The sequence below is a fragment of the Syngnathoides biaculeatus genome, chromosome 9, assembly GCF_019802595.1.
Source record: "Syngnathoides biaculeatus isolate LvHL_M chromosome 9, ASM1980259v1, whole genome shotgun sequence".
Classification (NCBI taxonomy): Eukaryota; Metazoa; Chordata; class Actinopteri; order Syngnathiformes; family Syngnathidae; genus Syngnathoides; species Syngnathoides biaculeatus.
The window spans coordinates 3,695-27,317 of record NC_084648.1 but is presented as its reverse complement, the minus strand read 5'-3'; the positions used below and the strand labels follow the sequence as shown (position 1 = coordinate 27,317).

Below are 23,623 nucleotides of genomic sequence, written 5' to 3'. Positions count from 1 at the left end.
TGGCAGTGGGGACCGACCCGATGCCGCCTCACGTTGCTGTCCAGGAGGTGGCGACGTCTCCACAGCCGCTTCTCGTCCGTGCTCTGGAATAATAGTGGCGACCTGTCCGCGGTCGCTCCCCGTTCTTGCTCTGTCGGCGACCGGTCCGCGGTCGTCCCCTGTTCCTGCTCCGGCAATGGGCACGTCCATATGTTCCCGTCCAGGAGGTGGCAATGGTGCCACCACCTTCTCACGTTCCTGTCCAGGAGGAGGTGGCACTGACGCCGCCTTCTCACGTTGCTGTCCAGGAGGAGTTGGCACTGGCGCCGCCTTCTCACGTTGCTGTCCAGGAGGAGCTGGGGAGTTCTGTGGAGCCTCTCCGGAGCTGGAGACTTCGGGGTGGCGGTCATGGCTCTGGTCCTTCGCTCCTGAGGGCTCCCAGTCGCTTCTGGACCTGGCCTCATTGGTGACCAATCCACGGCTGCCTCGGTGGCAACCAGTCCCTGGTCGTCTCGCAACCACGGCGTGGGAGGTTCTCGTCCGGAGCAGTTGCCTGCCTCGGCCTGGTTCCTCACAGAGGTCGTCCGCCCGAATCGCTCCGGGGGGACCCTGGTGCTTGGTGTCCAGGTCGTCCTCCTGACCTGTCCACCCGGACGCCTTGCCTGGATGGCCACCAGACTGGGGTTCGGGGGGGGTGCCCTCCTCCGGACCCCCCTTCCGCCCACCCCTGCCTGTGAATTATTGTTTTTTTTTTTCGTTTAGGCACGTCTGGGTGCCACGCCTTTGAGGGGGGGGGGGGGGGGTACTGTAATGATCCTGCTGCTCCAGCCTGGGCTGTGCGGGTGTCTGCGGTTGCGCTGATTGGGAGGTGCACACCTGCGCCTCATGCAGCCTGATTATGCTATCTATTTATATCACCCTGATGACGACTGGGCCCCGCCAGTTCGTTGAGCTTCATGTCCTGTTCGAGTGCTCCGGTATCCTTGATCGTCAACCTGTGTGTACTGACCTTCGCCTGTTCTCCGACCAATCTTGTAAGCCTGACTCCTTCGATACTTCTGCCTGCTTTGATTGATTGTTCCTCTGTGTACCAACTCTTGCCTGCCCGCTCACCTGCTCTCTTCGCCCAACGTCCCAACTACCGCTGCTGCATTTTTTTTTTAATGCAGCCAAGAGAGCAGGTGGAAAAGTAGAAAGGCTAGAGGTTGAGGAGCAGGGTTTAAATTATTTTACCATGGAGTGTCGTTTTAAAGGAAGAGCTGGCTAAGAATGTCTTGTAGGTGATAAGCGTATCAGATCGAGTGATGAGGGTGTTATGTATGTGATTAGCGGCTATGCTCCACAGGTAGGATGTGACCTAGAGTTGAAAGAGAAATTCTGCAAGGAACTAGATGAAGTAGTTCTAAGGATCCCAGACAGAGAGAGAGTTGTGATTGGTGCAGATTGTAATGGACATGCTGGTGAAGGAAAAAGGTGTGACGAAAAGTGATGGGTAAGTATGGCATCCAGGAAAGGAACTTTGAGGGACAGATGGTGGTGGACTTTGCAAAGAAGATGGAAATGCCTTGAGTGAACACTTATTTCCAGAAGAGGCAGGATCATAGAGTGACCTACAAGAGAAGAGGTAGAAGCACACAGGTGGATTATATTTTGTGCAGATGTAATCTGAAAGAGGTTACTGACTGTAAGGTAGTGGTGGGGGAGAGTGAAGCTCAGCAGCATAGGATGGTGGTGTGGTGGAAGCTGAGAAAGGAAGAATGTTGTGCGGCCTTTCAGAAAGAGGTGAGATGGGTTCTCGATGGACAGGAGGAGCTCCCGGAAGACTGGACTATGACAGCCAAGGTGATCAGAGAGACAGGCAGGAGAGTACTTGGTGTGTCTTCAGTTGGGAAAGGGGAGAAGGAGACTTGGTGGTGGAACCCCCAAAATACAGGAAGTCATACAAGGAAAGAGATTAGCAAAGAAGTGGGACACTGAGAGGACTGGGGAGAGACGAAAGGAATACTTGAGTTGCGACGTAGGGTGAAGGTAGAGGTGGCGAAGGCTAAACAAGAGGCATATGATGACATATACATCAGGTTGGACACAAAAGGATCTCTACAGGTTGGCCAGACAGAGGGATAGAGATGGGAAGGATTTGCAGCAGGCAAGGGTGATGAAGGATAGAGATGGAAATGTGTTGACTGCTGCCAGCAGTGTGCTAAATAGATGGAAAGAATACTTTGAGAAGTTGATGAATGAAGAAAATGAGAGAGAAGGAAGAGTTGAAGAGGCAAGAGTGAAGGACCAGAAAGTGGCAATGATTAGTAAGGAGGAAGTTAGAAAGGCACTACAAAGGATGAAAAATGGCAAGGCAGTTGATCCTCATGACATACTTGTGGTGGTATGGAAGCAATTTGGAGAGGTAGCTGTGGAGTTTTTGACCAACTTATTCAACAGAATACAAGCGTGCGAGAAGATGCCTGAAGAATGGAGGAAAAGTGTGCTATATCGAATTTTTAAGAACAAAGGCAATGTGCAGAGCTGCGGGAACTACAGAGGCATAACGTTGATGAGCCACAGATTGAAGTTATGGGAAAGAGTAGTGTAGGCTAGACTCAGGACAGAAGTAAGTATCTGTGAGCAACACTATTGTTTCATGCCTCGAAAGAGTGCCACAGATGTGTTATTTGCCTTGAGGATGCGAGTGGAAAAGTACAGAGGTCAGAAGGCACTACATGTGTCTTTAAATGTACTACGCATGAAAGTATGAGTGCTGCCACCCAGAGGTCAGATGCAGAAGTACACAAAAGTATTAGATTAACAAGGCTGTGTACAAATGTAACTGATAAACAGTGAAAATGATAATAAATATGCAAAACTAAACAATATTTAATGACATCTTGTAGGGTAGAACAAGGGTGCCGAGGATGGACCTGCCAGCCAAAACAGCGAGAGGAAGACCAAAGAGAAGGTTGATGGATGTTGTGAGGGAGGACATGAGGGCAGTTGGTGTTAAAGAGGAAGATGCACGAGATAGGCTTAAATGGACAATGATGACACAGTGTGAAAACCCCTGACGGGACAAGCCGAAAGGAAAAGAAGACACTAGTATTCCATCTGTCAGTGGATTTACAAGCTCTTGACAAGCATACGCATCCTTAAGACTTTTGTACAGTAATTAAAGGGCCACTGTTATGAAATCAGGCCTCAACGTAAGCCGCGAACAATCATGTTGGTTACGCATCAGTTACGCAATAGCAAAAAAAAAAAACACAAACAAATGACCAGTCGCGATGAAAATTTGTGTGGATATACGAAAACGAATAGGAATAATTTATAGATCTACATAGGAATTTACTACCGGCTTTCGCCAGACGACTCACAAATGATTATTAACAGATTAATGTCGTGTTGTTTCATGTCAGGTAGGTGAATCTGATTCCAAGCATGACATTGACATGTTTCGTTTTTCATTTTAAAGTATAAGTGCGACAGCTAAAATGTTTAATTTTATCAACTGTCAAATAAAACATGAAATTAAAAGGGCTAGTTGTTATATCCTTTTTAATTCCATTGATTTTAAGTAGATATAATTTATTCAAGAATCAATAATAATTGCTGTCTGACTGAAAGCCCAATGTATATTCACTGAATATTTCTAAGTATAAGTGTATTGATTTAATGATAGAATTTTAGTAGTTTTGTAACTTTCCAATCAATTTGATAATTATTTGATGGTTTTCTGTTTCTTTTTACTGCATTGATATTTGAGGGATTATTTATATAACATAAATGGTTTTTTTGAGATCTAATTTCAGTTTAATGAAAATGGATGTCATAATTCATTGAGTGCATATAATTTGTTAAAAAATAATCAGGAAATTATCTTTTCATTTGTAGGTTCTGAAGGGAATTTTGGCCTATGTAGATGGTGTCAAGTATATTCACAAGAGCAATATAACAAGACATGTACAGTCAGGTTCCATCCATGATTGGGCAAAAAAAAAAAAAAAAAGTTTTCACAACCCTCTTCTGAAACTAGTCATCAAGGGTCCTCATCAAGTGACCAACCTAGAAACGAAGATTCCAACTGTACTGTAACAGCAACCAATGGCCCCACGCAACCACGTGGTTTTTGCAAACAGAACTCCATTCAACAGATGTTCGATAAAGCAAGCAAGAACCACTATAGGAATCAGATGACTACAACTTTAGCTGTGGTCATGCGTGAGAATTCAATGTTCGATTACAAACCCCTGATTGACTTGCAGAAAATAATGGAGTCAACTTCGTATCAGGAAAAGATAGTGATGATAGATGTAGAGAGTTTATATCATGCATAATTACTGCGATGAGAGATGACATGAAGAATATTTTGAATCATGCAAGCTTCTCCTTCGAACAGGATGGCACAGAAGCTAGAAAAACAAAAGAAAAAGAATTGATATATGCCAAAGAAGTAGTGAGAGGAAAACTTGTTGAATTGTTCCTGAAGTGTCAACGTATGCCTGACTTTGGAGGAACTAGTGCTGATTATCTGAAGAAAAGTGTAGATGCTGCATTTGAAGTATATGATATAACTGGTGAGAAGTATAACAAAGGTATGGTGTCTGCCTGCGCTGATGGTGCCAGTTTCAATATGGGCAAGAACACAGGGGCACTCACAGTTATGAAGACAGAACAAGACTGGCTGCTACTTGTTCACTGTGGTGCGCGTCTAGAATTGGCTGTCAAAGATGCATTCATGGAAATGAGTTATTTTCAGAAGGTAGATGACATTTTTCTAAACCTCCACACCCTATTCAGTAATCGTGGAAAATGTTGGAGGGTACTAATATTACTCGCGGAACTGCTGGGTGTACTTTTGTGTAAGATTCCCAAATTTGCTGGAGCAAGATTCCAGGTCCACAAATACAGAGCAATCAAGGCTATGATAATAGATTTCTTGCCGATGTGCCTATTTGCTGAAAACATGATCCAAGCCAATAACAAGACCTGTAAGCCTAACCAAAAAGCAAAGCTAAGGGGTTACCTTAAGCAGTGGCTAGACTATGGCTTTCTAGCCAGCCTACATCATTACTGCATCACGCTAAGGGAAACTGCTCATCCTTCCGACATAGGTCAGCATGGGTCACCACTGGTTTCGGATCTGATGAATGGTTTGAAAACTACACTAGACAAATTGAGGCCCAAATCAAGAAAATAACTCAACATTTTCAGCAACCTCTGGGCCTACATAAATTCTCTCACGATTTGGCAGTCTATGAGAGGCGTGGTTATAGCTCGTAGCTTTGAAATTTCACCACTTCAAGAGCAGTATTTCTATGTGGGAGCAGGTGTTCACCCACCATCATGAAGAATTTCCACATGTCTTACTTGTGATTGAGTTGATCTTGGTGGTTGCTTTTGCTAGTGCTACTGTGGAAGGGGGCATCAGTACACTAAATCATCAGCTCACCAGTGCTACAACCAGTTTGAAAAATTCCACACTGGATGATATACTCCTTCTCCGTATAAACTTGCCATTATTGGCATCATGCAACCCGAGATATGAAGAAAAGCTAATGGAGAAAGCTGTGGACATATATCTCGCTGATAAAAACAGGAGAAAATCTCAGTCTACTGAAGTTGTTAAAATACAGTCTCTGCCTGGCTGTCCATCTGGGTGTCCAGATATGTTCCTGGCTGCAGCACCATCAACAGTCATCAGAGATGAGGCTAGTCTAAGTCCATTGCTCAGAACAAATGAAGATTTCCTTCTGAATGATGAAACTAAGTGACAGTGACACTGAACAGAACATGGAAACTGCAACTGAATCTGAATCTCAAAAAGAATCTGATGATCACAACGGAGAGTAACCTGATATGCCAGCAGTGAAAAGTCTGAATTAGCCACTGAAGTCATCATTACTCGTCAACCGGTAACAAATATTTGAAGCAATACATCTGAATTCCATTAGTGCCATTTCTTGTGTGTTTATTCTCTCAATAGAATTTGAAAGTACGCTCAGTCTCTGTTATAGCACCTTGTTCACAGATGATAGCTGAAATTGATCAAAATCTCACATTTAGAAAAACAATGTGTATAATATTGATTCAATTCATGTATAACTATTCATATGCAAATACCCAGGATCATACTATGATTTGTTTAGATCTGCAACTTAAAAAGGTAATTTTTCACAGTATCACTGATCATGCCGACACTCAAATACAGACTATCATTTGTTCAGACTATCATCAAACAGTCCCATTTTGCAATATTAAACATTCAAAAAGTTTCACTATTATTCATATCAACATAGAATCACCTAAACCTGATATTTATAAGAACTCGAACCATCAAAGAAATTGAGAAAAAAATCCTTCAATATTTCTGTTAATCTGTGAACGAGTCATTGGAAGATTTCAGTTTACATGTATAATATTTGCAAGTCAAGATGTAATAACATGATTAAAAAAAAAGCAAAAATTCCTTTTAATTTATGAGACAAATAAATGAAAGTAAAACTTTATTTCATATATTAGGCATCAAAGAAAGATAGTAGGTAAAATAACATATGAAAGATATGTAAAATTGTTTAACAGTCAAGAAATGATAATATTCTATTTTAGAGAACATTGTTCCGTAACCTACAGGTTACGATCACAAATTTACACAGAACCCACAAACAGGTTACCAGCAGCGGGCCTTACATTGAGGCCTGTGAAATGCACGATTTTTCGTATTTTATTAATGAAAAAATGGCAACCGACATGGACCCATGCGTTTTTTTCACCACAAAACGTGATTTTGACGTATACAGCTTTTTGTAACTCCCGCCATGAAAATCCTCTCGGGGGATTTGTTTTCGAGAAGAAGCAGGAAGTGACGTACTGGGCAGGACTGCCTTCAAGAGGACTCGTTTGTTTCTATTAGTTTTACCTCCGGGAAGGTAGCTCGTTGTTCCTTTGTGTTTGCCAAAATGCCGGCTCGTTGCATTGCTGGACATTGCTTGAACACTCGGGAGGATGGATTTACCCTTCATAAGTTTGTAAGAGACCCGGTTCATCGTGAAAAATTGATTGCACAGGTGGAGAGGACGAGAGCTTCGTGGGTTCCAAATGACAGGTTGGTGTGTATGCAGCTACTAAAAAAAAAACAAGTTTGGGGCGAACCACGTAATCGGTTTCTCATAACGTAACAAAAGATCCGCGTACGTATGACAGGCGTGCTAAATGTGTCGATGTGCAAGTCGGACGGTGTCGGACAATGCCGCACTCAGCCACATGCGACGACAACGCCGTGAAGCCCCTCGACGGTGTTGTTCATCGCGTACTACGAAGGATATGAACTACGCCAAAAATGAGCCACACTGGCCGAGGCGCTGCGTCTGCCGGTCACGGCTTCAGCGAAGACTGCGTGTTCGGCTCAAGGATGGCGGCGGCTCTGAAGAACGCTGCCACAATGCCGCACTCAGCTGCGTGCGACGACATTCCCGTAAAGTGCCCCGGCTCGGCGGTGATGTTCATCGTGGACGGCGGCTATGAACAACTCCCTAAAGCAGCCCAGCTCGGCTCCGTGATAAGCCACCTCTCCACCGAAAATGAGCCACAGCGGCTGAGGCACAGCGTCCGCCAGTCACGGCTTCGGCAAACGCTGCGCGTCGGGCTTGCGGACGGTGGCGGCTCTGAAGAATACTGCGGACAATGCCGGACTCAGCCACATGTGATGACAACGCCGTAAAGCGCCCCGGCTCGACGGTGTTGTTCATCGTGGACGGCGGATGCTATGAACAACACCCTAAAGCAGCCCGGCTCTGCTCTGTGATAAGCCACCTCGGCGCCGAAAATGAGCCACACCAGCCGGCTCCGATGGCTCATCTAAGCTGTGGAAGTGGATTGGACGGGGAGGCGGTTTGCCCGTGATCGCATATCATCTGAATATGGCTCGAAATAATAGGGCAATATTGCCCGGTAACTTCACTCGGTTGTATGATGTTCTCTTCTTCGAAAAGAGCTTCCATGTCGGAAAGGGCGTGTTCGTCTCCCATAGTCGGGTCCACCGCGTGACGTCAAGGACAGGGGATGCAGCCAATAGGGAGACCACTGAGATATTGTAGAATGACACTTCTGCAACTTTGCGCATGGATGACATGGATGGACATTGAAGTGAATAATGTTATATGTATTTTTCATTACAATATCTATTTTAGAATGTTTATAGGGATGACACTTGACCTTTAAGTATAATCACCAAACCACATTTCTTTGCAGGTATGGTTTTTTTTCTTCTGTTGTGTGTTTTCAGCAGTCATGGCTGACAATAGTAAAGTATTTCAGATAAGTGTTTGTCTGAGCTTTCACACTATCATTTGAAGCATTATTAATTGGTCAGGGCATTTTTACAGTTTTTAGATATATGTTGGAATGTTTACCAGACAAAATTATTCTTCTTTTTTTATGTTTCTACCATGTTTTTATTTGATAATTTAACTAATTGCATGACAAACCTGAACTCTGTGAAACCACATAACCTTGTGCTTGTGGCTGTGAAGCTTCAGATGATGCTGAAGCTGAACTTGACGCGAGCACTGATGTTGAAGCGCATATGGAGGGAGAAGTGTGTCTTATAGGTAAAGCACATTCCGAAGTCTCCCTCTGCAGATTTATGTGGACTGAGGAAACCAAGTTCGAAGTTTGAAAAACTGGGCTCAAACATGGTACTTAGTGACAGGATAATTTGAGACTGCAAATTGAACAGTTTCTCTCTTAATTGTTTTTTTCAGACTACAATGTCTCCATGTCGCACGTCCTTTCCCCCGCCAAGTTGTCCTTGAGGCCAAGAGACAAGTGAATTGATCCGGGCTGGAAAAAGATGGAGCAGATTCGATGAGGTTCGAAGGTGGACAACTGGACACAGAGTTTTTTGAATTCAAGTCCAAGGATGAAATATACTGAAGGTTCAGGAGATGAAAACGTCATCACCTGCAGTGCAATTTATACACAGTGAATTGATACCTTGGCCACAGTCATTATTTATGCGGTATTTATGTTGTTATGTTTGTACTTACTAGAATGTTTGCATGATTGTCATGTTGCCCGTTTCAGACCATTTGTTTTATAACTAATTTGTTCGCTTTGAATCCCTTTTCTGCTGTGACTAGAGAAGAGTAATGTAGGTCCTCCCTGTTTCATGTTGTGGGAGCATTTCAATTGTTACGTCACAAAATACCACGAACACAAATTTCATTTGCATTAATAAACAGTTAACATGTTCCATTCCTCCGTGTACCATATACAGAGACGAGAATTTTCCGCGGATTGGCGGAATTCCGAGTTTTTTCAGATGAAAATGTCATTGTTGTGAAACGTAGATTCGTTGAGAAAAATTGACTTGACGCGGGGCGAGGCTGTGATCAAGACCGGCCGCCAGCATCAATCGGCAACTCTCGTCGTGAAATAAGTCACTGCTGTGAGAGCGGAAAACGGCATTGCAAGCTGTTTACGGCATCAAATTTGGTCTTAAAAGGACGACAACATTCCGATTTCCGGCAGCATTTTGGCGGTATTTCGTGGGTATTTTCACTCTGGTGCGAACATTTCCTCGAGAAGCAGTCTGTTTACTACGGTATACTTATAACTTATAGATATACGGACGCATATGTTATCTCGCGGTCTGCGCATTTGCCAGTATGGCCAAAATCTTGGAGCGAAAAGATGAAGATCGTGCCAGGGAAATTGATAAAAACCACGGGGTAAAAAAAAAAAAAAAAAAAACTGTTTCAGATGGACATGGCTTGAAAAAAAGTGTAGACAAACCATGCAGACAGGAACGAAACGGTATCAACGTGTCTAACTGAACACATACAAAAAAAGTGGACGTTCCCAGCAAAGTGCTGTGCACTTATCCAGGAACATATCCAAACCAGGAAACACAAAGGTAAGTTGGACGTAAATTCCTCAATTATTATACAATTGACAACTGCGAATACAATTAGGCCTATCTGAAGCACTGGCCCTGGAGATCACGCATTTTATCGCTCACTTTTATATTCCATGATATCTCTCTCTTTCTCTTTCTTTCTCTCTCTCTGTCTCTCTCTCTCACACACACACATACACAATTATTTTCCTTTCGTCTTGTCCCGTTTGGGGTCGCCACAGCGTGTCATCTGTGATGAACGCATATTTGTTTGACACAGTTTTACGCCTCAGTGATGAACATTTTCCGCCGATCGGCGGATTTCCGACTTTTTCAGACCAAAATGACCATTCTCGAGATAAGCGCAGATCCATTGAGAAAATTTGGGTGGTGGAAGGGGGGGGGGTCGTGCGCCTGCCTCTCGGTGGTGGGCTCCGAGTTACAAGTTCAGCTTCGTGCCAGCACAAGCACGACTATCATATGCCGTTCTAACATGCTCGGTAGTGTAAATATTACACATTAAAACTTGTTTGCGGCAGATTACTCGGTTGGACAACAGAGTTATGCAGTATAACGATCCAATCGTGTTAGTGGTTAATCGAGTTTCGCCATTGCCATGTACGTGTTCTCGGTTGTCAGAAATCGCAGTGTAACTTGTTAGTTAGCTAAGTAATGGAGCGTGGGACTTAGATAGCGCCAACTGAGCGACGGTGTGTTCAAAGTTTTACCATGGCGAAAGTGTTAGAAAAAAAAAAGGATGAAGACGAGCGAGGGCAATCGACAAGGATGCTGGAATCCTGGAATCAAAAACTGTTTCAGACGGGCATGGCTTGAAAAAAGTTTAACCGTGCAGTCACCCCCCCTTCCCCAATCGACAGACATTTTCAGTCTTTTTCCAAACTGGTCATTCTCATCCCTGAAGACTGAACTGCGGGGGGTTCGATCACGTTTTTGGTTTGACACCTCACACTGTACCTGTTTTCTGACTCGTGTGTGTTCCGTGGTTTTCTCAAATGAGCGATTTTCTCTCTCTAAACGTTGGTAAATACGGCACGGCACTTTGGCGGAAACCTTCCTGCTTGAGCGGTTTACTGTCGAAACATTGTAGGCGTCGCACAGTGTTATGGTGTCGTTGACGCATTAACGCTAAATTGAACCAACAGTGCCATCTGAGTCACGGCAAGTGTGTAAATAGGTATTTTGCTTTTTCCTAAAGTTTTGCCTCGGCGTTCAGCGTCACAAATTTGTGATTTCGTTCAAAATAACGAATCGTATTTCATGCCAAAATCGCGCAAAGCATTCTGGGGCTTATGTATTTAGAATGTGACTCGACGAATAGTACGTGAACACGTCCAAATTCATTTTGATTGACATGAACGTCTTTCTGTTCTCGTTTTGTTTTAATTTTCTGGGAGACATCGCTTCGTGAAGCTTGCACAAAGCTAATTCCGTACACGCCCTCTAAGCGAAAACAGTAGTCTCGATATTGAGCTGCTCTCGTCGCACGGTGAGCTGGCAAGACTATACTTTCAGGGATCATTTCTATAGTTTTTGACTAGTGAAATGTGTTTCTAAAGTGTTTGGTCGTGCCAACCACGATGACGAGACGAGATATTCCTTTCTGAGCGTGAAGCTGGCGGGGAAATTTGATTCTTTCATACGTTCTCCTCCATTGATGAACGTTCGTTACTTCCTTTCGGAGTACTGATGGAAGGAATATGTTCAGAGTGGTTAGCATCATTTCAACGGAGCAATGTCAAGCAGTGTTGATTGTGGGTCAATGGAAAATATCTCTCCTGAACTGCAATTGCTTTCGCGAGCTTCTTCCATTTAACAAGTAAAGGGGAGTCACGTAATTGTCAGAGTATTCGGAAGCTCAATATGCGGTTCAGCAAGGCTCAGCAAGGCAAGAAAACTCGAGAGAGTTCAGACTCCGTCTTTTCCAGTCAATCCTGTCTCATCTGATGAGACTTAATTGTAAAAATGCGATGTTTCCCAATGGAGAATCACACTAGTGCTAAAAAAAAAGTACTGGTTCAGCTTCTATGGTACGGTACGTGTTCCAGTATGACCATATGTAGTCCATACATATATATCCAAAACACGGTGTGTTCGAGTTCGCTATGTTTTTGGGTACGTGCAAATGTCAAAGCGTTTGTGCGCGCATTGTGGAATGCAACGCCAAGGTTGGACATGCGCAAAAGGTGGCAGTAGCGTTGTGAGATGCGCAAGAGACCGGTGGAAACGGAAGTCCGGTCCGTGTGTCACATTCGACGAGACGACCGTACTTCCGGTCATGTTTGCGTTATATTCTCAATCAAACAATTCCTTTCTCTTAAAGCCGGTTTGGGTGGTGAGTACACGTCTTGGTATCGATGAGCGCACTTCCGAGAGATGCTCTGGGGGTGCCGCTATGCATTGTGGGTATCCATTGCTGTCTCCAGCCAACCTCAAATTATGAAATGAGAAGCATGTTCACCCAAGAATTTGCACCGTTGCACCGTTTGACCTCGCGTCCGTGCTCGGCCTCGCCTGTTTTGCGTGCGGTCGGTCACGTGCTCACGATGACACCGTCGCTTGACACAGCGTGCGCGTGAATGGGTTGCGTGCTCGCGCCGTACCAACTCATACTTACCTGGCAGGGGAGATACCATGATCAAGAAGGTGGTTCACCCAGGGTGAGGCTCAGCCATTGCACTCCGGTTGTGCTGACCCCTGCGAATTCCCCAAATGTGGGAATCTCGACTGCATAATTTCTGGTAGTGGGGGACTGCGTTCGCGCTCTCCCCTGATCACGTGTCAAGAAAACTATCGCCGAAACTCGAATTTAAAGTAAGCCATGATATCCATTGTTTATTGTCCGAATCGGAATATTCAGTATCACCCGCCCGGTGATGTCGACCCAAGATCGATGAGTTCAGATGGTAAAGCCCAATCGGCACCGACAGGCTGCCATTGCAAGGTTCATACAATTGCTCATTGGCTTCCAGCACATGTGCAATGGTAAAGCCCAATCGGCACCGACAGGCTGCTCATTGCAAGGCGGCGGATACAATTGCGTCATTGGCTTCCAGCACATGTGCTAATGCTCACAATCCTTTGCGTCAGGGCACTTTATCAAGTGGAAAAAGCCCGAGAAGCCTGAGCGTTCATAAATGTTTAGATTGTCTTTTTGCGTCTACGTTTACTGGAGTTGAAGAATTATTCTTTGAATAATTTTGAAATACAGTCGTGAATGCCGCTGGTGAAAAAGGTAATAATAAAGTAGCTCCTTTCAACGTCGCAACGGCAGTTTACTCTTGTTTCTTTCTCTTCATATCGCATAAATCTTTCGCCTTTTACTAAAGATTTCCGTGGGGAGGAACAACAAGAGTCTATCTCAATTTTTTGATGCTCTGCGAAAGTGGAGCTGCTCTTTCACTGTGAAGAACAATTCATTGAACAATGGTGGATATTGCGCAATCCGCGTCACTGACCAATCAGAGGCCAGAGATCTGCATAGACCAATCTCAATTTTTTGATGCTCTGCGAAAGTGGAGCTGCTCTTTCACTGTGAAGATCAATTCATTGAACAATATCGAGGCTTGCTCCACAATTGACCCCTCGGTGGATATTGCGCAATCCGCGTCACTGACCAATCAGAGGCCAGAGATCTGCATAGACCAAAGCCCGTTTTTTGCTCCCGCCATTTTCTCTGACAACATTGAATGGTCCAGTATAGGTTTAGTTAGCGTTTTATCGCGCATTTGGGTTATTTAACAAAAAATATGGTTAAGAGGTGTAGTCACGGACTTTGTAATCGTGACGACAGGTATCCTGAAAGGCGAGTTGGTGGAGTTCGAGTCGTACCCTTTCCAAAACCGAAGACCCAGTACGAAAAATGCCTTCGATGGGTCAAACTTTGTGGAAGACCGCATGATCAACTGAATCCATCTAAAATCAACCGGAACAAATGCTTGCACGAAGGTATGCCCTATATTTGATTTTCAATACATGTCTCGTATAAATGAATTCAAAGTTCTTCGCTAGCATAACACTGCCGCGTGTGAATGATTGAATGAAATCAGAAGCATGGCGTCTCTCTCAGTTAAGAATGTATTGTATTTAGAATCTATAATATATCGTTGATTTGAATGAAATCAGAAGCATGGAGTCTGTCTCAGTTCAGAATGTATTGTATTTCCAATCTATAATATATCGTTGATTTGAATGAAATCAGAAGCATGGAGTCTGTCTCAGTCAGAATGTATTGTATTGTATTTGCCATTTTTACTGTTTGTCTTACGTCAGCGCACGTGGCGTGACGTCACTTCAGGAGGCGCGGTTAAGTGCCGTGTACGGCGGGGTCAATTCGTGTCCCCAGTTTGCCAAATGCAGCCAGACTTGTACAAGAGGGTCCTACAGAGAGGTCTCAACTATTTCGAAATGATATGTTCATGGAATCAAGATTTTGGACAGGAGCAGGACGCAATGTCAGAGTGCGGAAGCGGAAGGATGCCGCCTGTCAAAATGGCGATCGAAGCGGAAGGATGCCTGCCGCCTCTCAAAATTCATGTTGAAATACAACAGGATAAAATTGTGGAATCGTACTGCGCATGTAAAGCGGGGTGAGTACTTTTTACCTGGAAGGATTATGAGTAATATCATTGTCGTCTATAAGTGAGTTAGGTTTGATTTTTCTACAAATGCATTGAAACAACGGTGATTAACTCAGTCAGTACCGTCGTCACCAGATGAAAAAGTTTGACTTGGCTCGTAATCGAACCCTGTGCTCTGTCTGAAAAAGTCTGACGTGATACAAATAGACGGTTCTCTTGCATGACATTGCGCATTTACCTATCACCAACCCGACTCGTCGGCATAAAACATTACACACGTCATTCAGCAAGTCAGTGACACGCAATGCAATCAAACTCAAAGTCGATACTTCTCCCTCGTACGGGAGGCCTTCAGCAAGCTTTAATCTAATCTATCGGAGACACTTCGCCAACTGTGTTTTAGGCTTTGGAAGATTAGTCACCCGGGCCCCTTGTAACCTAGCAGGATATACATCTCGTCAGAATTGCACGTTCCCCAAGGGCATCATCTGAGGACCATTTTCTTCCTGACATCAACTTTTCAAAACGCACGCTACCGACAAACATTGTTGTTTGTGGGACATGGCTGCGGGAGGGGCGGGACAAGCTCGGGGTTGGGACAATGCGGCTATCTGATTGGCTGTTATTGTACGTGTGATTGACATGTCGGAAAGGTCCATTCTGATGAAAGAGATCCTGCTGGGTTGCAAGGGGCCCGGTTGAGTCATACAACTAAGTGTGGACAGTATCAACACACACAAGGCTGTATCTCCAATGGTAAGCGAGGGAGAGGTATCTTCTCTGAGTTCGATTTCATTATTATCAGTGCTTTCTACATTGCATGAGAACAACTTTCACTTTGTTAGTGTATCAGTGCGCTGCTGAATGAAGTGTGTCATGTTTTATGCCGAAGAGTCGGGTGAGGGTGAGGGTTACGTAAATGCACCACGTCATGCAAAAGAAACGTCTATTTGCCTATTTGTGTCGCATCGGACTTTTAAGACAGGCCAAGTCCCAAGCCCGGATAAACGCAGAGGGTTGCGTCAAGAAGGGCATACGGCGTAAAACTGTGCCAAACGTATTTCAACTTTCCTCAAACAAATTCCAGAAAGGATAGGTCGTGGCCCGGGCCAACTACGCCCGCCCCTGGCACTGTTAATCGACAAGGCGTAGGTAGAAATTCAGATCATGTATTTCAGAGAAAAAAAAGAGGAGGAAAGCGACTTGGTCGGCAGAAGAAGAAGAGGAATGCACAGGCCCTGCAGCTGTGTGTAGGGACTTTGAATGTTGGGACCATGATGGGAAAAGCTCAGGAGTTAGTTGACATGATGATTAGGAGAAAGGTTGATGTATTGTGGACCCAAGAGAGCAAGTGGAAGGGGAGTAAGGCTAAATGTCTAGGAGCAGGGTTTAAATTATTTTACCACGGAGGACATGGGAAGAGAAATGGAGTAGGGCTTATTTTAAAGGAAGAGCTGGCTAAGAATGTCTTGGAAGTGACACGAGTATCAGATCAAGTGATGAGGATGAAATTTGAAACTGAGGGTATTACAGTATGTATAATGTGATTAGCGGCTATGCCCCACTGGTAGGATGTGACCTGGAGTTGAAAGAGAAGTTCTGGAAGGAACTACTCAACAAAGTAGTCCTGAGCATCCCAGACAGAGAGAGAGAGAGTCGTGATTGGTGCAGATTTCAATGGACATGTTGGCGAAGGAAAGAGGGGCGATGAAGAAGTCATGGATAAGTGCGGCATCCAGCAGAGGAACTTTGAGGGTCAGATGGTGGTGGACTTTGCAAAAAGGATGGCATTGGCAGTGGTGAACACTTATTTTCAGAAGAGAGAGGAACATAGAGTGACCTACATTAGGGGAGGTAGAAGCACGCAGGTGGATTATATTTTGTGCAGACGATGTAACTGGAAGGAGGTTACTGACTGTAAGGTAGCGGTGGGGGGGAGAGAGTAGCTCGGCAGCATAGGATGGTGGTGAGTAGGATGACTCTGGCAGCAGGGAGGAAGATTATGAAGGCAAAAGGTAGAGCAGAGAATCAGGTGGTGGAAGTTGAGAAAGGAAGAATGTTGTGTGGCCTTTCGGAAAGAGCTGAGAAAGACGAGATGGACAGGAAGAGCTCCCGGAAGACTGGAATGCCACTGCCAAGGTATTCAGAGAGGCAGGCAGGAGAGTACTCGGGGTGTTTTCTGGTAGGAAAGGGGAGAAGGAGACTTGGTGGTGGAACCCCCAAAATACAGGGGGTCATCCGACGACAGAGATTAGCGAGGAAGAAGTGGGACACGGAGAGGACTGAGGAGAGGCGAAAGGAGTACATCGAGATGCGCCGTAGGGCAAAGGTCGAGGTGGCGAAGGCTAAACAAGAGGCGTACGACGACATGTACGCCAGGTTGGATCCGAAAGAAGGACAAAAGGATCTCTACAGGTTGGCCAGAGAGAGGGATAGGGATGGGAAGGATGTGCAGCAAGTAAAGGTGATTTAGGATAGTGGTGGAAATATGTTGACTGGTGCCAGTAGTGTGCTAAGTAGAAGGAAAGAGTACTTTGGGAAGTTAATCAGTGAAGAAAATGGGAGAGAAAGAAGAGCGGAAGAGGCAAGCGTGAATGCCCAGGAAGTGGCAGTGATTAGTAAGGGGGAAGTTAGAAAGGCACTGAACGGGATGAAAAATGGAAAGACTGCTGGTCCTGATGACATACCAGTGGAGGTATGGAAGCAATTTGGAGAGGTGGCTGTGGGTTTTTTTTTTTTTTTTTTTTTTGACCAACCTACTTAATGGAATACTAGCGGGAGAGAAGATGCCAGAAGAATGGAGGAAAAGTGGGCTACTCCCCATTTGTAAGGACAAAGGCGATGTTCAGAACTGCGGAAGCGACAGAGGAGTAAAGATGATGAGCCACACGATGCAGTTGTGGGAAAGAGTCGTTGGAGGCGAGACTCAGGACAGAAGCAAGGATCTGCGAGCAACAGTATGGTTTCGTGCCGAGAAAGAGTACCGCAGATGCATTATTTGCCTTGAGGATGGATGCTCGTGGAAAAGTACAAAGAAGGTCAGAAGGAGCTACATTGTGTAGCGAGAGGAACTGTGGTCCTGCATGCGCAAGTCTGGCGTGGCGGAGAAATATGTTAGAAAAGTACAGGACATGTACCAGAAGAGTGGTGAGGTGTGCTGTAGGTGGGACAGAAGAATTTAAGGTGGAGGTGGGACTGCATCAGGGATCAGCTCTGAGCCCCCTCCTGTTTGCTGTGGTAATGGATAGGCTGACAGGCGTGTATGTGTATGTATATGTGCATGAATGAGAGGGGTGGAGGGGAAAGAGTGAGGCTCCAGAGAGAAGAGACAGCGAGGGTGGGCGACTTCAAATACTTGGGGTCAACGATACAGAGCAATGATGAGTGCGGTAAGGAAGTGGAGAAACGGGTCCAAGCGGGGTGGAACAGTTGGCGGAAGGTGTCTGGTGTTCTATGTGACAGAGGTGTCGCCGCTCGGATGAAGGGCAAAGTTTATAAAACAGGTGTACGGATTAGAGACTGTGGCACTGAAGAAACAACAGGAAGCAGAAGTGGTGGTACCAGACATGAGGATGTTGAGGTTCTCGCTCGGCGTGAGCAGGTTGGATAGGATGAGAAATGAGCTCATTCGAGGGACAGCCAAGGTTGGATGCGTTTTAGACGAGGTTAGAGAGAGCAGACTTCGATGGTTTGGACATGTCCAGAGGCGAGAGAGTGAGTATATTGGTAGAAGGGCGCTGAGGATGGAGCTGCCAGGCAAAAGAGCGAGAGGGAGACCAAAGAAAAGGTTGATGGATGTGGTGAGGGAGGACGTGAGGACTGCGGGTGTGAGAGAGGAAGAGGCCCGATATAGGCTCAGTTGGAAAAAGATGACACGCTGTGGCGACGCCTAACGGGACAAGCCGAAAGGAAAAGAAGAGGGAGAAGAATTCTTTACATCACGTACACTTTGAATGCTTCTATTTCAGGGAAATGAATATACTTTTGTATTATTCTTTACATGATGTACGCCTTGAGTGCTTATTTTTGCCGGCGAAGTGGGGGCAGTAATTATCAATGTTGGAAAAAAGAAAATAAAAAAAGAAATATAGACACATGAATAGGACGTATGCCTGTCGCCGCGAGATGAAGTTCTTTAAATGGTGTCTAAAATCTCTCTCGCGGTCAAACGTGAATGGAATCATGAACGTAAACATGAGACAAGAAAGAAAATACAGTCGCGACCTTTGGCCTTGTAAGGACTTCTTCAGAGATGGCCACAAAGAAAGAGAAAAATGGGGAGGAAATTATTTATTCATTTGTTTTTAGCTAACTTTTCTCTACTTTCTGTCGGGGGGAAAAAACGGCTTCTTCAAGCCACCGGTGTGGTATTTTGAATCAAAGACGTAAAAAAAAAAAAAAAAAGAAATTCCTCAAGCCACCAGTGTGGGGTTTTGATGACATTTTCAAAGATTGCTCATGAATGAAAAAAAAAGGAAAAAAAAAAACAAGCATAATGAGAAATAATAAACTTGTGACTGTTTAAACTGTGTATTCATCATTAGATCACAACACTGACCTTTGACCAGTGTGGCTTTGCTTCATGGAATGAAACTGTTGTTTTAATTGCATTGATATTTCACAGTCAAATACTGCCACGACTGTATTTCAAAATAACTCAAAGAATAATCCTTCCACTACAGTTAGCGTACCCCAAAGGTCTCGTGGTTAAATTAAGACTTTGCAACGTGAGGACGGTGCGGGAGAAAACAATCGGGAAGCAGGGTGGAATGCATCGGCAGGGTTGTGATGCGCGAAAGGCTTCAGTAGTAGGTGGCAGTAGCGTTGTGAGATGCGCAAGAGACCGGTGGAAACGGAAGTCTGGTCCGTGTGTCACATTGGACGAGACGAGTCTATGCTTTCCGTTCAACCCGACTTCTGGTCATGTTTGCGTTATATTGTCAATAAAACAACTGCTCTCTCTTAAAGCCGGTTTGGATGGTTAGTAAACGTCTTGGTATTGAAGAGCGCACTTCCGAGAGATGCTCTGGGGGTGCCGCTATGCATTGTGGGTATCCATTGCTGTCTCCAGCCAACCTCAAATTGTGAAATGAGAAGCATGTTCACCCAAGAATTTGCACCGTTGCACCGTTTGACCTCGCGTCCGTGCTCGGCCTCGCCTGTTTTGCGTGCGGTCGGTCACGTGCTCACGATGACACCGTCGCTTGACACAGCGTGCGCGTGAATGGGTTGCGTGCTCGCGCCGTACCAACTCATACTTACCTGGCAGGGGAGATACCATGATCAAGAAGGTGGTTCACCCAGGGTGAGGCTCAGCCATTGCACTCCGGTTGTGCTGACCCCTGCGAATTCCCCAAATGTGGGAATCTCGACTGCATAATTTCTGGTAGTGGGGGACTGCGTTCGCGCTCTCCCCTGATCACGTGTCAAGATAAATATGGGTGCGTTCGTGCACGTGACCTATTGTGTGACAGCTGAGAGGGCGGCGAAACGCAACACGCTACTGGGATGAGGTTGCTCTTCTGTTTTCACTGCCAAGTTAACTTGAAACACGACAACTGTGATACTATGAAAAGCCCCAAGTAATTATGTCCAGGTCGGTAATGTCGACCCATAACCTTAAATTAAATGTTACAAAACCTTTGCAGATCACCCAAACAGCAAGATTCACGTTCACTAAAGATCAACGCGTTGTTGTCACGCGAAGCCCAATCGGCACCGACCTGCTGCTCCATGCGGGCGGATACAATGGCGTCGTTGGCTTCGAGCGCATGCGCTAAGGCCCACAATCCTTTGTGTCGGGGCACTTGATAAACTTGGAAAAAAAAAAGCGCTCGAAGCCTGAGCGCCGATAAATGTTTAGACTTGCGTTGGAGTACATTAACTGTGGTTGAATGAATGGAATTATTTTTGAAATAGTGGCAGTTTTGACTGGAATACCGTTAGTCAAAACGGTATGCCGGGGAATCAAGTAGCTCCTTTCACCGTCCAGAAGGCAGTTTACTCTTGTTTCTCTTCAGATCGCATAAATCTTTCGCCTTTTACTAAAGATTTCCGTGGGGAGGAACAACAAGAGTCTATCTCAATTTTTTGATGCTCTGCGAAGGCGGAGCTTCTCTTTTACTGTGAAAGACAATTGAGAGAATGCATGAAGTTTGCAGTTCTGGAAGCACAGGCCTGTCCCCTTATGTATACAAAGAGACATATCATCGAGGCCGAAAGAGACTTAGTGTACTTGCGTGTGTACGTGTTCACCTGTGTCTCGTTTCAGTATTTTACCCGTTTAGTTTATTGTTTCTCAAATTGTCCAGTTTAAACATCTCTTCTCTGCCTCATTTCACTCTGTTGGCGACCACAACCCTCTGACTGGTTGCCGTAACAACGTTTAAACACGCCTTCAAAACGGACCTTTCCGACCTGCCAGTCACTCGCACAATAATCTCCAATCAGGTAGCTGCATTGTCTTGACCCGCGCCGCGCCTTTTGCCGTCACGTCCCACAAGCAATGCTGCTTATCGGTCGCGTGCGCTTGGAAAAGTTAATGTTACAAACAAAATGGTCCTCAGATGCGCTTGGGGAACGTGCAATTCTGATGAAAGATACCCGGCTAGGTTACAAGGGGCCCGCGTGATTCATTTTCCAAAGCCTAAAACACCGTTGACGAAGTGTCCACAGTGGATTCAGGCTTGCGGAAGACCGCACGTACAACTAAATGTGAACAATATCAGCAAACACAAGGCTGTATGGTCGAAGGTAAGTGAGGGAGGAGTATCTTCTCTGAGTTTGATTGAATTGTTATCAGTGCTTTATACATTGCAGGAGAACAACTTTCACTTTGTTAGTGTATCACTGACCTGCTGATTGAAGTGCGTCAGAAGAGTCGGGTTAGGGTTACGTAAATGCGCCGTGTCATGCAAGAGGAATGTCGATTTGCCCATTTGTATCGCGTCGGGCTTTTAAAACAGAGCACTGGGTTCCATTACGAGCCGAGTCAAATGAATACACCCGCACACTTATAAAGGCTGCAATGATATTTCTCGTGATCTTTCCAAGTAAAAAGTACTCACCCTGCTTTACATGCGCGGTACGAGTCCACAATTTTATCCTGTTGCATTTCAATATGAAGGTTGTGAAGCGTCAAACCTTTTTGCATCGATCGCCAACGTTTCGCTGTAACTCTGACATTGCGTCCTGCTCCGTCCAAAATCTTAAGACATACTTCAACCCCCCTTTCGGACTCGAAAGAGTCCGACACCTGAATTGAACAAAATTAAAGAAAGGTGCCAGCGGCGTCCTTGTCCGAAGTGCGTTGTGCATCGGGCATGGGGCATTTTCCTCAGGGATGAGTCGAGCTGGGGTGCAGTCGGCTTCCTTGTCGAATGATGTCATCAACGGGTGCCAGCCGGCACTGGAGAAGATGTGGTTTACCGGCTGTCGTCAGGTCGAGGGATCGCTGGGCCTGAGGCGGATCTGGCCGGTCATGTTGATGAGATGTGGAATCACGTGTCCCCCCTTCCTGCAGGATGTACCGCTGTGGCCGTCTGCACATTTAAATTTTATGGGCAACGATTGAACCCCTTTAAATAGTTATGGTTTTAATGAAAAAAAAAAAAAAAAAAAACAACAGGTATGATCTTTTAGAAAATTTGCAGTCTTATATGTTGGGTAGGACACCATTTATTAAGGGTTGGAGATTTTAATTGCGCATTAAAGGTCGAATCCAGAAGAAATAAAAAAAATATTAAAAATAATCTCAACTCAACAGAAATAAAATAAATTAGCGTCAAAGTCAGTCTCAAGATTTTGTTCTAAATGTCACAGAGTTTCGGCAAGTATGTAACTCCCTGGAATGTGATGTCACGCCAAGACAACATTTAGCCAGAGAGCGAAAAAGCTAGCAAAGATAAGAAGGTAAAGTGTGTTGTATTCGGCTGTTCTGCGTCAAACGCTGACAGAGTCAGCTTATATGAATGACCGAAACATGAACGGACAGGCAAGTTATGGACCAGGTTTGTGAAAGCAAAGCGGGCGCATTGGACTTACAAATCAAAGTGGACAGTAAAATGTTCCAAGCATTTCACGGAGGACTGCTTTGAAAACCCGGCACAGCATTCACTTGGCTCCGGGAGAAAGTAAGTACGTACGTGTTCAATTGTTTAGTAGTGACGAGTATCTACTTCATTTTAAATGGAAGTACAATACCGATGCGGATATTTGTGTCAGCTAATATCCTTATCCGTGTGATGTTTTGGAGGTGACGAAATTTAGACACTGCATAAAGTTTGTGTACTGTTGACGGGGAGGTCTTCCTGACATTCGACTACGGCAGTGCGTGCTTTCAAGTGTTTCAAGTGCATTATGTAAAATACCGGCTAAATCTTTAAACGCAGAATGATACCGAAGGTTTCGATTTTTGTTTTATGCCGGCTCGGTCGCTAGCACAACAACAACAAACCACTCACTGTTGTACGCGAGCAGAATCAGACGTTTAAACGTGTTTGAATTAGATTATTTCGGCAACAAGCATGCAGATTTCTTGAGCCACCTATCAGTCTGTGTTTTGGGTGCGAAGTTCCACGTCAACTTCCTCAGGTCTCGCCGAATCCTGTCATCGTGTTGCACTCATCAACTCAGGTCCGAACATACAGTGAAGAAAATAATAATTTAAACACCCTGCTATATTGCAAGTTCTCCCACTTAGAAATCGTGGAGTGGTCTGAAATTTTCATCGTAGGTGCATGTCCACTGTGAGGGAGATAATCTAAAAAGAGAAATCCTGAAATCACAATGTATGATTTTTTTTTTTTTGGTATGATTTATTTGTGTGATACAGCTGCAAATAAATATTTGAACACCTGTCTATCAGCTAGAATTCTGACCTTCAAAGACGTGTTAGTCCACCTCCACTCCACGTATTGTTGGTAATACAGTAAGACGTCATTGTTTGAAATCATGCATGGCACGGAAGGCTCCCCTGCTTAAACCAGCACATGTCAGGGCCCACCTTCAGTTTGCCAATGACCATTTGGATGATACAGAGGAGTCATGGGAAAAGGTTTTGTGGTCAGATGAAACCAAAATTGAACTTTTTGGTCATTATTCTACTAACCGTGTTTGGAGGAAGACAAATGATGAGTTCCATCCCAAGAACACCATCCCT

The 23,623-nt window shown here is 44.9% G+C and overlaps 1 long non-coding RNA gene and 5 other non-coding genes across 6 annotated transcripts; all 6 read left to right on the top strand.

Annotated features, from left to right (window-relative positions):
• Positions 1 to 9,898: 9,898 nt before the first annotated feature.
• LOC133505587 (uncharacterized) lies at positions 9,899 to 15,357 on the top strand. The gene is made up of 3 exons (XR_009796292.1): positions 9,899 to 12,697; positions 13,677 to 13,831; positions 14,156 to 15,357. It is a non-coding gene; the product is annotated as an uncharacterized LOC133505587 (long non-coding RNA).
• Positions 11,383 to 11,597, top strand: LOC133506795 (small nucleolar RNA U3). The gene has a single exon (XR_009796619.1). It is a non-coding gene; the product is annotated as a small nucleolar RNA U3 (small nucleolar RNA).
• LOC133506785 (U1 spliceosomal RNA) lies at positions 12,493 to 12,656 on the top strand. The gene has a single exon (XR_009796610.1). It is a non-coding gene; the product is annotated as a U1 spliceosomal RNA (small nuclear RNA).
• LOC133506812 (U5 spliceosomal RNA) lies at positions 13,165 to 13,276 on the top strand. Its single transcript, XR_009796633.1, has one exon. It is a non-coding gene; the product is annotated as a U5 spliceosomal RNA (small nuclear RNA).
• A 4,360-nt stretch (positions 15,358 to 19,717) lies between the features above and the next one.
• LOC133506784 (U1 spliceosomal RNA) lies at positions 19,718 to 19,881 on the top strand. The gene has a single exon (XR_009796609.1). It is a non-coding gene; the product is annotated as a U1 spliceosomal RNA (small nuclear RNA).
• A 582-nt stretch (positions 19,882 to 20,463) lies between these two features.
• Positions 20,464 to 20,577, top strand: LOC133506806 (U5 spliceosomal RNA). The gene has a single exon (XR_009796628.1). It is a non-coding gene; the product is annotated as a U5 spliceosomal RNA (small nuclear RNA).
• Positions 20,578 to 23,623: the final 3,046 nt, after the last annotated feature.